The sequence below is a fragment of the Convolutriloba macropyga genome, unplaced genomic scaffold, assembly GCF_964194025.1.
Source record: "Convolutriloba macropyga unplaced genomic scaffold, txConMacr16.3 SCAFFOLD_470, whole genome shotgun sequence".
Lineage (NCBI taxonomy): Eukaryota > Metazoa > Xenacoelomorpha > Acoela > Convolutidae > Convolutriloba > Convolutriloba macropyga.
Genome location: NW_027451196.1, coordinates 80,001 through 91,236, shown reverse-complemented (window position 1 = coordinate 91,236; position 11,236 = coordinate 80,001).

Genomic DNA, 11,236 nt, shown 5'->3' with positions numbered 1-11,236 from the left:
CTAAGACCCCTCGGTCTTAGTGTTAGCTCCGGTACAGCTCGGTCGTGCTTGCTGAAGGCCTGATCAAGCTTTAGTTAGCTTCTCGTACTTTCTCTTGGCCTCTCTAGGAGGACCAGACAGACCTTTCGGTCTCTTGCTTAGCTTCAGTCCTGCTCGATCTAGCTTTCCCAAGGCTCGATCTAGCTCTATTCGCCCCGCTAGAGGGCTCTCTAAGACCCCTCGGTCTTAGTGTTAACTCCTGTAATGCCTAACCAAGCTTACTACAGGCCTTGGTCAGGTCTTTATCGGTCACCGATTAGTAACAGACCGATCATGGGGCCTTCCACCCTATCCGGGTTGAGGTCTTTAGTCCAGCCATATTTTGACAAGACACCTCCCCCTAATAATGCCCCACACATAGAAATACTGTCCATGCAGTATTTAACTTGTGTTTTTTCTAAAATTTGATTTTCACTTTTTGGAGGTTCATTTGCTCCTCTGACACTCTTTCAGCTTCAATCTTACTCGATCTAGCTTTCCCAAGGCTCGATCTAGCTCTATTCGCCCCACCAGAGGGCTCTCTAAGACACTTCGGTCTTAGTGTTAGCTCCGGTCTTGCTCAATCGTGCTTGCTGAAGGCGCGATCAAGCTTTAGTTAGCTTCTCGTACTTTCTCTTGGCCTCTCTAGGAGGACCAGACAGACCTCTCGGTCTATCGTTTAGCTTCAGTCCTGCTCGATCTAGCTTTCCCAAGGCTCGATCTAGCTCTATTCGCCCCGCTAGAGGGCTCTCTAAGACCCCTCGGTCTTAGTGTTAGCTCCGGTACAGCTCGGTCGTGCTTGCTGAAGGCCCGATCAAGCTTTAGTTGGCTTCTCGTACTTTCTCTTGGCCTCTCTAGGAGGACCAGACAGACCTCTCGGTCTCTTGCTTAGCTTCAGTCCTGCTCGATCTAGCTTGCCCAAGGCTTGATCAAGCTCTATTCGCCCCGCTAGAGGGCTCTCTAAGACCCCTCGGTCTTAGTGTTAGCTCCGGTACAGCTCGGTCGTGCTTGCTGAAGGCCCGATCAAGCTTTAGTTAGCTTCTCGTTTTTTCTCTTGGCCTCTCTAGGAGGACCAGACAGACCTCTCGGTCTATCGTTTAGCTTCAGTCCTGCTCGATCTAGCTTTCCCAAGGCTCGATCTAGCTCTATTCGCCCCGCTAGAGGGCTCTCTAAGACCCCTCGGTCTTAGTGTTAGCTCCGGTACAGCTCGGTCGTGCTTGCTGAAGGCCCGATCAAGCTTTAGTTGGCTTCTCGTACTTTCTCTTGGCCTCTCTAGGAGGACCAGACAGACCTCTCGGTCTATCCTTTAGCTTCAGTCCTGCTCGATCTAGCTTTCCCAAGGCTCGATCTAGCTCTATTCGCCCCGCTAGAGGGCTCTCTAAGACCCCTCGGTCTTAGTGTTATCTCCTGTAATGCCTAACCAAGCTTACTACAGGCCTTGGTCAGGTCTTTATCGGTCACCGATTAGTAACAGACCGATCATAGGGCCTTCCACCCTATCTGGGTTGAGGTCTTTAGTCCAGCCATATTTTGACAAGACACCTCCCCCTAATAATGCCCCACACATAGAATTACTGTTTATGCAGCTTTTCACTTGTGAAATTTTTAATTTTCGCAATTATTATAGAATAAGTGTTTGCGCAGCTTTCCATAGGTCGAGCTCTAGCTAGCTAGCTCAAGCTAGCTAGCTAGCTCAAGCTCAAGCTATCTAGCTCAAGCTCAAGCCAGCTAGCTCAAGCTCAAGCTAGCTAGCTAGCTCAAGCTCAAGCTAGCTAGCTAGCTCAAGCTCAAGCTAGCTAGCTCAAGCTCAAGCTAGCTAGCTCAAGCTCAAGCTAGCTAGCTAGCTCAAGCTCAAGCTCAAGCTAGCTAGCTCAAGCTCAAGCTCAAGCTAGCTAGCTAGCTCAAGCTCAAGCTAGCTAGCTAGCTCAAGCTCAAGCTAGCTAGCTAGCTCAAGCTCAAGCTAGCTAGCTCAAGCTCAAGCTCAAGCTCAAGCTAGCTAGCTAGCTCAAGCTAGCTAGCTAGCTCAAGCTCAAGCTAGCTAGCTAGCTCAAGTTCAAGCTAGCTAGCTAGCTCAAGCTCAAGCTAGCTAGCTAGCTCAAGCTCAAGCTAGCTAGCTCAAGCTCAAGCTAGCTAGCTCAAGCTCAAGCTAGCTAGCTAGCTCAAGCTCAAGCTCAAGCTAGCTAGCTCAAGCTCAAGCTCAAGCTAGCTAGCTAGCTCAAGCTCAAGCTAGCTAGCTAGCTCAAGCTCAAGCTCAAGCTAGCTAGCTAGCTCAAGTTCAAGCTAGCTAGCTAGCTCAAGCTCAAGCTAGCTAGCTCAAGCTCAAGCTAGCTAGCTCAAGCTCAAGCCAGCTAGCTCAAGCTCAAGCTCAAGCTAGCTAGCTAGCTCAAGCACAAGCTAGCTAGCTAGCTCAATCTCAAGCTAGCTAGCTCAAGCTCAAGCTAGCTAGCTCAAGCTCAAGCTAGCTAGCTAGCTCAAGCTCAAGCTCAAGCTAGCTAGCTCAAGCTCAAGCTCAAGCTAGCTAGCTAGCTCAAGCTCAAGCTAGCTAGCTAGCTCAAGCTCAAGCTCAAGCTAGCTAGCTCAAGCTCAAGCTCAAGCTAGCTAGCTAGCTCAAGCTCAAGCTGGCTAGCTAGCTCAAGCTCAAGCTAGCTAGCTAGCTCAAGCTCAAGCTAGCTAGCTCAAGCTCAAGCTCAAGCTCAAGCTAGCTAGCTAGCTCAAGCTAGCTAGCTAGCTCAAGCTCAAGCTAGCTAGCTAGCTCAAGTTCAAGCTAGCTAGCTAGCTCAAGCTCAAGCTAGCTAGCTAGCTCAAGCTCAAGCTAGCTAGCTCAAGCTCAAGCTAGCTAGCTCAAGCTCAAGCTAGCTAGCTAGCTCAAGCTCAAGCTCAAGCTAGCTAGCTCAAGCTCAAGCTCAAGCTAGCTAGCTAGCTCAAGCTCAAGCTAGCTAGCTAGCTCAAGCTCAAGCTAGCTAGCTAGCTCAAGTTCAAGCTAGCTAGCTAGCTCAAGCTCAAGCTAGCTAGCTCAAGCTCAAGCTAGCTAGCTCAAACTCAAGCTAGCTAGCTAGCTCAAGTTCAAGCTAGCTAGCTAGCTCAAGCTCAAGCTAGCTAGCTAGCTCAAGCTCAAGCTAGCTAGCTCAAGCTCAAGCTAGCTAGCTCAAGCTCCAGCTAGCTAGCTAGCTCAAGCTCAAGCTCAAGCTAGCTAGCTCAAGCTCAAGCTCAAGCTAGCTAGCTAGCTCAAGCTCAAGCTAGCTAGCTAGCTCAAGCTCAAGCTAGCTAGCTAGCTCAAGTTCAAGCTAGCTAGCTAGCTCAAGCTCAAGCTAGCTAGCTCAAGCTCAAGCTAGCTAGCTCAAGCTCAAGCCAGCTAGCTCAAGCTCAAGCTCAAGCTAGCTAGCTAGCTCAAGCACAAGCTTGCTAGCTAGCTCAAGCTCAAGCTAGCTAGCTCAAGCTCAAGCTAGCTAGCTCAAGCTCAAGCTAGCTAGCTCAAGCTCAAGCTCAAGCTAGCTAGCTAGCTCAAGCACAAGCTTGCTAGCTAGCTCAAGCTCAAGCTAGCTAGCTCAAGCTCAAGCTAGCTAGCTCAAGCTCAAGCTAGCTAGCTAGCTCAAGCTCAAGCTCAAGCTAGCTAGCTCAAGCTCAAGCTCAAGCTAGCTAGCTAGCTCAAGCTCAAGCTAGCTAGCTAGCTCAAGCTCAAGCTAGCTAGCTAGCTCAAGCTCAAGCTAGCTAGCTCAAGCTCAAGCTCAAGCTAGCTAGCTAGCTCAAGCTAGCTAGCTAGCTCAAGCTCAAGCTAGCTAGCTAGCTCAAGTTCAAGCTAGCTAGCTAGCTCAAGCTCAAGCTAGCTAGCTAGCTCAAGCTCAAGCTAGCTAGCTCAAGCTCAAGCTAGCTAGCTCAAGCTCAAGCTAGCTAGCTAGCTCAAGCTCAAGCTCAAGCTAGCTAGCTCAAGCTCAAGCTCAAGCTAGCTAGCTAGCTCAAGCTCAAGCTAGCTAGCTAGCTCAAGCTCAAGCTAGCTAGCTAGCTCAAGTTCAAGCTAGCTAGCTAGCTCAAGCTCAAGCTAGCTAGCTCAAGCTCAAGCTAGCTAGCTCAAGCTCAAGCCAGCTAGCTCAAGCTCAAGCTCAAGCTAGCTAGCTAGCTCAAGCACAAGCTAGCTAGCTAGCTCAAGCTCAAGCTAGCTAGCTCAAGCTCAAGCTAGCTAGCTCAAGCTCAAGCTAGCTAGCTAGCTCAAGCTCAAGCTCAAGCTAGCTAGCTCAAGCTCAAGCTCAAGCTAGCTAGCTAGCTCAAGCTCAAGCTAGCTAGCTAGCTCAAGCTCAAGCTCAAGCTAGCTAGCTCAAGCTCAAGCTCAAGCTAGCTAGCTAGCTCAAGCTCAAGCTAGCTAGCTAGCTCAAGCTCAAGCTAGCTAGCTAGCTCAAGCTCAAGCTAGCTAGCTCAAGCTCAAGCTCAAGCTCAAGCTAGCTAGCTAGCTCAAGCTAGCTAGCTAGCTCAAGCTCAAGCTAGCTAGCTAGCTCAAGTTCAAGCTAGCTAGCTAGCTCAAGCTCAAGCTAGCTAGCTAGCTCAAGCTCAAGCTAGCTAGCTCAAGCTCAAGCTAGCTAGCTCAAGCTCAAGCTAGCTAGCTAGCTCAAGCTCAAGCTCAAGCTAGCTAGCTCAAGCTCAAGCTCAAGCTAGCTAGCTAGCTCAAGCTCAAGCTAGCTAGCTAGCTCAAGCTCAAGCTAGCTAGCTAGCTCAAGTTCAAGCTAGCTAGCTAGCTCAAGCTCAAGCTAGCTAGCTCAAGCTCAAGCTAGCTAGCTCAAACTCAAGCTAGCTAGCTAGCTCAAGTTCAAGCTAGCTAGCTAGCTCAAGCTCAAGCTAGCTAGCTAGCTCAAGCTCAAGCTAGCTAGCTCAAGCTCAAGCTAGCTAGCTCAAGCTCAAGCTAGCTAGCTAGCTCAAGCTCAAGCTCAAGCTAGCTAGCTCAAGCTCAAGCTCAAGCTAGCTAGCTAGCTCAAGCTCAAGCTAGCTAGCTAGCTCAAGCTCAAGCTAGCTAGCTAGCTCAAGTTCAAGCTAGCTAGCTAGCTCAAGCTCAAGCTAGCTAGCTCAAGCTCAAGCTAGCTAGCTCAAGCTCAAGCCAGCTAGCTCAAGCTCAAGCTCAAGCTAGCTAGCTAGCTCAAGCACAAGCTTGCTAGCTAGCTCAAGCTCAAGCTAGCTAGCTCAAGCTCAAGCTAGCTAGCTCAAGCTCAAGCTAGCTAGCTCAAGCTCAAGCTCAAGCTAGCTAGCTAGCTCAAGCACAAGCTTGCTAGCTAGCTCAAGCTCAAGCTAGCTAGCTCAAGCTCAAGCTAGCTAGCTCAAGCTCAAGCTAGCTAGCTAGCTCAAGCTCAAGCTCAAGCTAGCTAGCTCAAGCTCAAGCTCAAGCTAGCTAGCTAGCTCAAGCTCAAGCTAGCTAGCTAGCTCAAGCTCAAGCTAGCTAGCTAGCTCAAGCTCAAGCTAGCTAGCTCAAGCTCAAGCTCAAGCTAGCTAGCTAGCTCAAGCTAGCTAGCTAGCTCAAGCTCAAGCTAGCTAGCTAGCTCAAGTTCAAGCTAGCTAGCTAGCTCAAGCTCAAGCTAGCTAGCTAGCTCAAGCTCAAGCTATCTAGCTCAAGCTCAAGCTAGCTAGCTCAAGCTCAAGCTAGCTAGCTAGCTCAAGCTCAAGCTCAAGCTAGCTAGCTCAAGCTCAAGCTCAAGCTAGCTAGCTAGCTCAAGCTCAAGCTAGCTAGCTAGCTCAAGCTCAAGCTAGCTAGCTAGCTCAAGTTCAAGCTAGCTAGCTAGCTCAAGCTCAAGCTAGCTAGCTCAAGCTCAAGCTAGCTAGCTCAAGCTCAAGCCAGCTAGCTCAAGCTCAAGCTCAAGCTAGCTAGCTAGCTCAAGCTCAAGCTCAAGCTCAAGCTAGCTAGCTAGCTCAAGTTCAAGCTAGCTAGCTAGCTCAAGCTCAAGCTAGCTAGCTCAAGCTCAAGCTAGCTAGCTCAAGCTCAAGCCAGCTAGCTCAAGCTCAAGCTCAAGCTAGCTAGCTAGCTCAAGCTCAAGCTAGCTAGCTCAAGCTCAAGCTAGCTAGCTAGCTAGCTCAAGCTCAAGCTCAAGCTAGCTAGCTCAAGCTCAAGCTCAAGCTAGCTAGCTCAAGCTCAAGCTCAAGCTAGCTAGCTCAAGCTCAAGCTCAAGCTAGCTAGCTCAAGCCCAAGCTCAAGCTAGCTAGCTAGCTCAAGCTCAAGCTAGCTAGCTCAAGCTCAAGCTCAAGCTCAAGCTAGCTAGCTAGCTAGCTCAAGCTCAAGCTCAAGCTAGCTAGCTAGCTCAAGCTCAAGCTAGCTAGCTCAAGCTCAAGCTAGCTAGCTAGCTCAAGTTCAAGCTAGCTAGCTAGCTCAAGCTCAAGCTAGCTAGCTAGCTCAAGCTCAAGCTAGCTAGCTCAAGCTCAAGCTAGCTAGCTCAAGCTCAAGCTAGCTAGCTAGCTCAAGCTCAAGCTCAAGCTAGCTAGCTCAAGCTCAAGCTCAAGCTAGCTAGCTAGCTCAAGCTCAAGCTAGCTAGCTAGCTCAAGCTCAAGCTAGCTAGCTAGCTCAAGTTCAAGCTAGCTAGCTAGCTCAAGCTCAAGCTAGCTAGCTCAAGCTCAAGCTAGCTAGCTCAAACTCAAGCTAGCTAGCTAGCTCAAGTTCAAGCTAGCTAGCTAGCTCAAGCTCAAGCTAGCTAGCTAGCTCAAGCTCAAGCTAGCTAGCTCAAGCTCAAGCTAGCTAGCTCAAGCTCAAGCTAGCTAGCTAGCTCAAGCTCAAGCTCAAGCTAGCTAGCTCAAGCTCAAGCTCAAGCTAGCTAGCTAGCTCAAGCTCAAGCTAGCTAGCTAGCTCAAGCTCAAGCTAGCTAGCTAGCTCAAGTTCAAGCTAGCTAGCTAGGTCAAGCTCAAGCTAGCTAGCTCAAGCTCAAGCTAGCTAGCTCAAGCTCAAGCCAGCTAGCTCAAGCTCAAGCTCAAGCTAGCTAGCTAGCTCAAGCACAAGCTTGCTAGCTAGCTCAAGCTCAAGCTAGCTAGCTCAAGCTCAAGCTAGCTAGCTCAAGCTCAAGCTAGCTAGCTCAAGCTCAAGCTCAAGCTAGCTAGCTAGCTCAAGCACAAGCTTGCTAGCTAGCTCAAGCTCAAGCTAGCTAGCTCAAGCTCAAGCTAGCTAGCTCAAGCTCAAGCTAGCTAGCTAGCTCAAGCTCAAGCTCAAGCTAGCTAGCTCAAGCTCAAGCTCAAGCTAGCTAGCTAGCTCAAGCTCAAGCTAGCTAGCTAGCTCAAGCTCAAGCTAGCTAGCTAGCTCAAGCTCAAGCTAGCTAGCTCAAGCTCAAGCTCAAGCTAGCTAGCTAGCTCAAGCTAGCTAGCTAGCTCAAGCTCAAGCTAGCTAGCTAGCTCAAGTTCAAGCTAGCTAGCTAGCTCAAGCTCAAGCTAGCTAGCTAGCTCAAGCTCAAGCTAGCTAGCTCAAGCTCAAGCTAGCTAGCTCAAGCTCAAGCTAGCTAGCTAGCTCAAGCTCAAGCTCAAGCTAGCTAGCTCAAGCTCAAGCTCAAGCTAGCTAGCTAGCTCAAGCTCAAGCTAGCTAGCTAGCTCAAGCTCAAGCTAGCTAGCTAGCTCAAGTTCAAGCTAGCTAGCTAGCTCAAGCTCAAGCTAGCTAGCTCAAGCTCAAGCTAGCTAGCTCAAGCTCAAGCCAGCTAGCTCAAGCTCAAGCTCAAGCTAGCTAGCTAGCTCAAGCTCAAGCTCAAGCTAGCTAGCTAGCTCAAGTTCAAGCTAGCTAGCTAGCTCAAGCTCAAGCTAGCTAGCTCAAGCTCAAGCTAGCTAGCTCAAGCTCAAGCCAGCTAGCTCAAGCTCAATCTCAAGCTAGCTAGCTAGCTCAAGCTCAAGCTAGCTAGCTCAAGCTCAAGCTAGCTAGCTAGCTAGCTCAAGCTCAAGCTCAAGCTAGCTAGCTCAAGCTCAAGCTCAAGCTAGCTAGCTCAAGCTCAAGCTCAAGCTAGCTAGCTCAAGCTCAAGCTCAAGCTAGCTAGCTCAAGCTCAAGCTCAAGCTAGCTAGCTAGCTCAAGCTCAAGCTAGCTAGCTCAAGCTCAAGCTCAAGCTCAAGCTAGCTAGCTAGCTAGCTCAAGCTCAAGCTCAAGCTAGCTAGCTAGCTCAAGCTCAAGCTAGCTAGCTCAAGCTCAAGCCAGCTAGCTCAAGCTCAAGCTCAAGCTAGCTAGCTAGCTCAAGCTCAAGCTAGCTAGCTCAAGCTCAAGCCAGCTAGCTCAAGCTCAAGCTCAAGCTCAAGCTCAAGCTCAAGCTAGCTAGCTAGCTCAAGCTCAAGCTAGATAGCTAGCTCAAGCTAGCTAGCTAGCTCAAGCTCAAGCTCAAGCTAGCTAGCTAGCTAGCTCAAGCTCAAGCTAGCTAGCTCAAGCTCAAGCCAGCTAGCTCAAGCTCAAGCTCAAGCTAGCTAGCTAGCTCAAGCTCAAGCTAGCTAGCTCAAGCTCAAGCTCAAGCGAGCTAGCTAGCTCAAGCTCAAGCTAGCTAGCTAGCTCAAGCTCAAGCTAGCTAACTCAAGCTAACTCAGCTAGCTCAAGCTAACTCAAGCTAGCTAAAGCTAACTCAAGCTAACTCAAGCTAACTCAAGCTAACTCAAGCTAGCTAAAGCTAACTCAAGCTAACTCAAGCTAACCCGAGCTAACTCAAGCTAGCTCAAGCTAACCCAAGCTAGCTAAAGCTAACTCAAGCTAACTCAAGCTAATTCAAGCTAACTCAAGCTAACTCAAGCTAACTCAAGCTAACTCAAGCTAGTTCAAGCTAACTCAAGCTAGCTAAAGCTAACTCAAGCTAACTCAAGCTAACTCAAGCTAGCTCAAGCTAACTCAAGCTAGTTCAAGCTAACTCAAGCTAGCTAAAGCTAACTCAAGCTAACTCAAGCTAACTCAAGCTAGCTCAAGCTAACTCAAGCTAACTCAAGCTAACTCAAGCTAACCCGAGCTAACTCAAGCTAACTCAAGGTAGCTAAAGCTAGTTCAAGCTAGCTCAAGCTAGCTAAAGCTAAGACAAGCTAACTCAAGCTAACTCAAGCTAACTCAAGCTAACTCAAGCTAGTTCAAGCTAACTCAAGCTAGCTAAAGCTAACTCAAGCTAACTCAAGCTAACTCAAGCTAGCTCAAGCTAACTCAAGCTAGTTCAAGCTAACTCAAGCTAGCTAAAGCTAACTCAAGCTAACTCAAGCTAACTCAAGCTAGCTCAAGCTAACTCAAGCTAGTTCAAGCTAACTCAAGCTAGCTAAAGCTAACTCAAGCTAACTCAAGCTAACTCAAGCTAACTCAAGCTAGCTAAAGCTAACTCAAGCTAACTCAAGCTAACCCGAGCTAACTCAAGCTAGCTCAAGCTAACCCAAGCTAGCTAAAGCTAACTCAAGCTAACTCAAGCTAATTCAAGCTAACTCAAGCTAACTCAAGCTAACTCAAGCTAACTCAAGCTAGCTAAAGCTAACTCAAGCTAACTCAAGCTAACTCAAGCTAACCCGAGCTAACTCAAGCTAACTCAAGGTAGCTAAAGCTAGTTCAAGCTAACTCAAGCTAGCTAAAGCTAAGACAAGCTAACTCAAGCTAACTCAAGCTAACTCAAGCTAACTCAAGCTAACTCAAGCTAGTTCAAGCTAACTCAAGCTAACTCAAGCTAACTCAAGCTAGCTAAAGCTAACTCAAGCTAACTCAAGCTAACTCAAGCTAACCCGAGCTAACTCAAGCTAACTCAAGGTAGCTAAAGCTAGTTCAAGCTAGCTCAAGCTAGCTAAAGCTAAGACAAGCTAACTCAAGCTAACTCAAGCTAACTCAAGCTAGTTCAAGCTAACTCAAGCTAGCTAAAGCTAACTCAAGCTAACTCAAGCTAACTCAAGCTAGCTCAAGCTAACTCAAGCTAGTTCAAGCTAACTCAAGCTAGCTAAAGCTAACTCAAGCTAACTCAAGCTAACTCAAGCTAACTCAAGCTAGCTAAAGCTAACTCAAGCTAACTCAAGCTAACCCGAGCTAACTCAAGCTAGCTCAAGCTAACCCAAGCTAGCTAAAGCTAACTCAAGCTAACTCAAGCTAATTCAAGCTAACTCAAGCTAACTCAAGCTAACTCAAGCTAACTCAAGCTAGCTAAAGCTAACTCAAGCTAACTCAAGCTAACTCAAGCTAACCCGAGCTAACTCAAGCTAACTCAAGGTAGCTAAAGCTAGTTCAAGCTAACTCAAGCTAGCTAAAGCTAAGACAAGCTAACTCAAGCTAACTCAAGCTAACTCAAGCTAACTCAAGCTAACTCAAGCTAACTCAAGCTAGTTCAAGCTAACTCAAGCTAACTCAAGCTAACTCAAGCTAGCTAAAGCTAACTCAAGCTAACTCAAGCTAACTCAAGCTAACCCGAGCTAACTCAAGCTAACTCAAGGTAGCTAAAGCTAGTTCAAGCTAACTCAAGCTAGCTAAAGCTAAGACAAGCTAACTCAAGCTAACTCAAGCTAACTCAAGCTAACTCAAGCTAACTAAAGCTAGTTCAAGCTAACTCAAGCTAGCTAAAGCTAACTCAAGCTAACTCAAGCTAACTCAAGCTAGCTCAAGCTAACTCAAGCTAGTTCAAGCTAACTCAAGCTAGCTAAAGCTAACTCAAGCTAACTCAAGCTAACTCAAGCTAACTCAAGCTAGCTAAAGCTAACTCAAGCTAACTCAAGCTAACCCGAGCTAACTCAAGCTAGCTCAAGCTAACCCAAGCTAGCTAAAGCTAACTCAAGCTAACTCAAGCTAATTCAAGCTAACTCAAGCTAACTCAAGCTAACTCAAGCTAACTCAAGCTAGCTAAAGCTAACTCAAGCTAACTCAAGCTAACTCAAGCTAACCCGAGCTAACTCAAGCTAACTCAAGGTAGCTAAAGCTAGTTCAAGCTAACTCAAGCTAGCTAAAGCTAAGACAAGCTAACTCAAGCTAACTCAAGCTAACTCAAGCTAACTCAAGCTAACTCAAGCTAGTTCAAGCTAACTTAATGAAGTTAACCCAAGCTAACTTGGGTTAATGAAGTCAAACTCAAGCTAACCCGAGCTAACTCAAGCTAACTCAAGCTAATTCAAGCTAACTCAAGCTAACTCAAGCTATTTCAAGCTAACTCAAGCTAATTCAAGCTAACTCAAGCTAGCTCAAGCTAACTCAAGCTAACCCAAGCTAACTTAAGCTAGCTTAAGCTAATTAAAGCTAATTAAAGCTAACTCAAGCTAACCCAAGCTAACTTAAGCTAGCTCTAGCTGGCTGCCACTGTTAGGCCA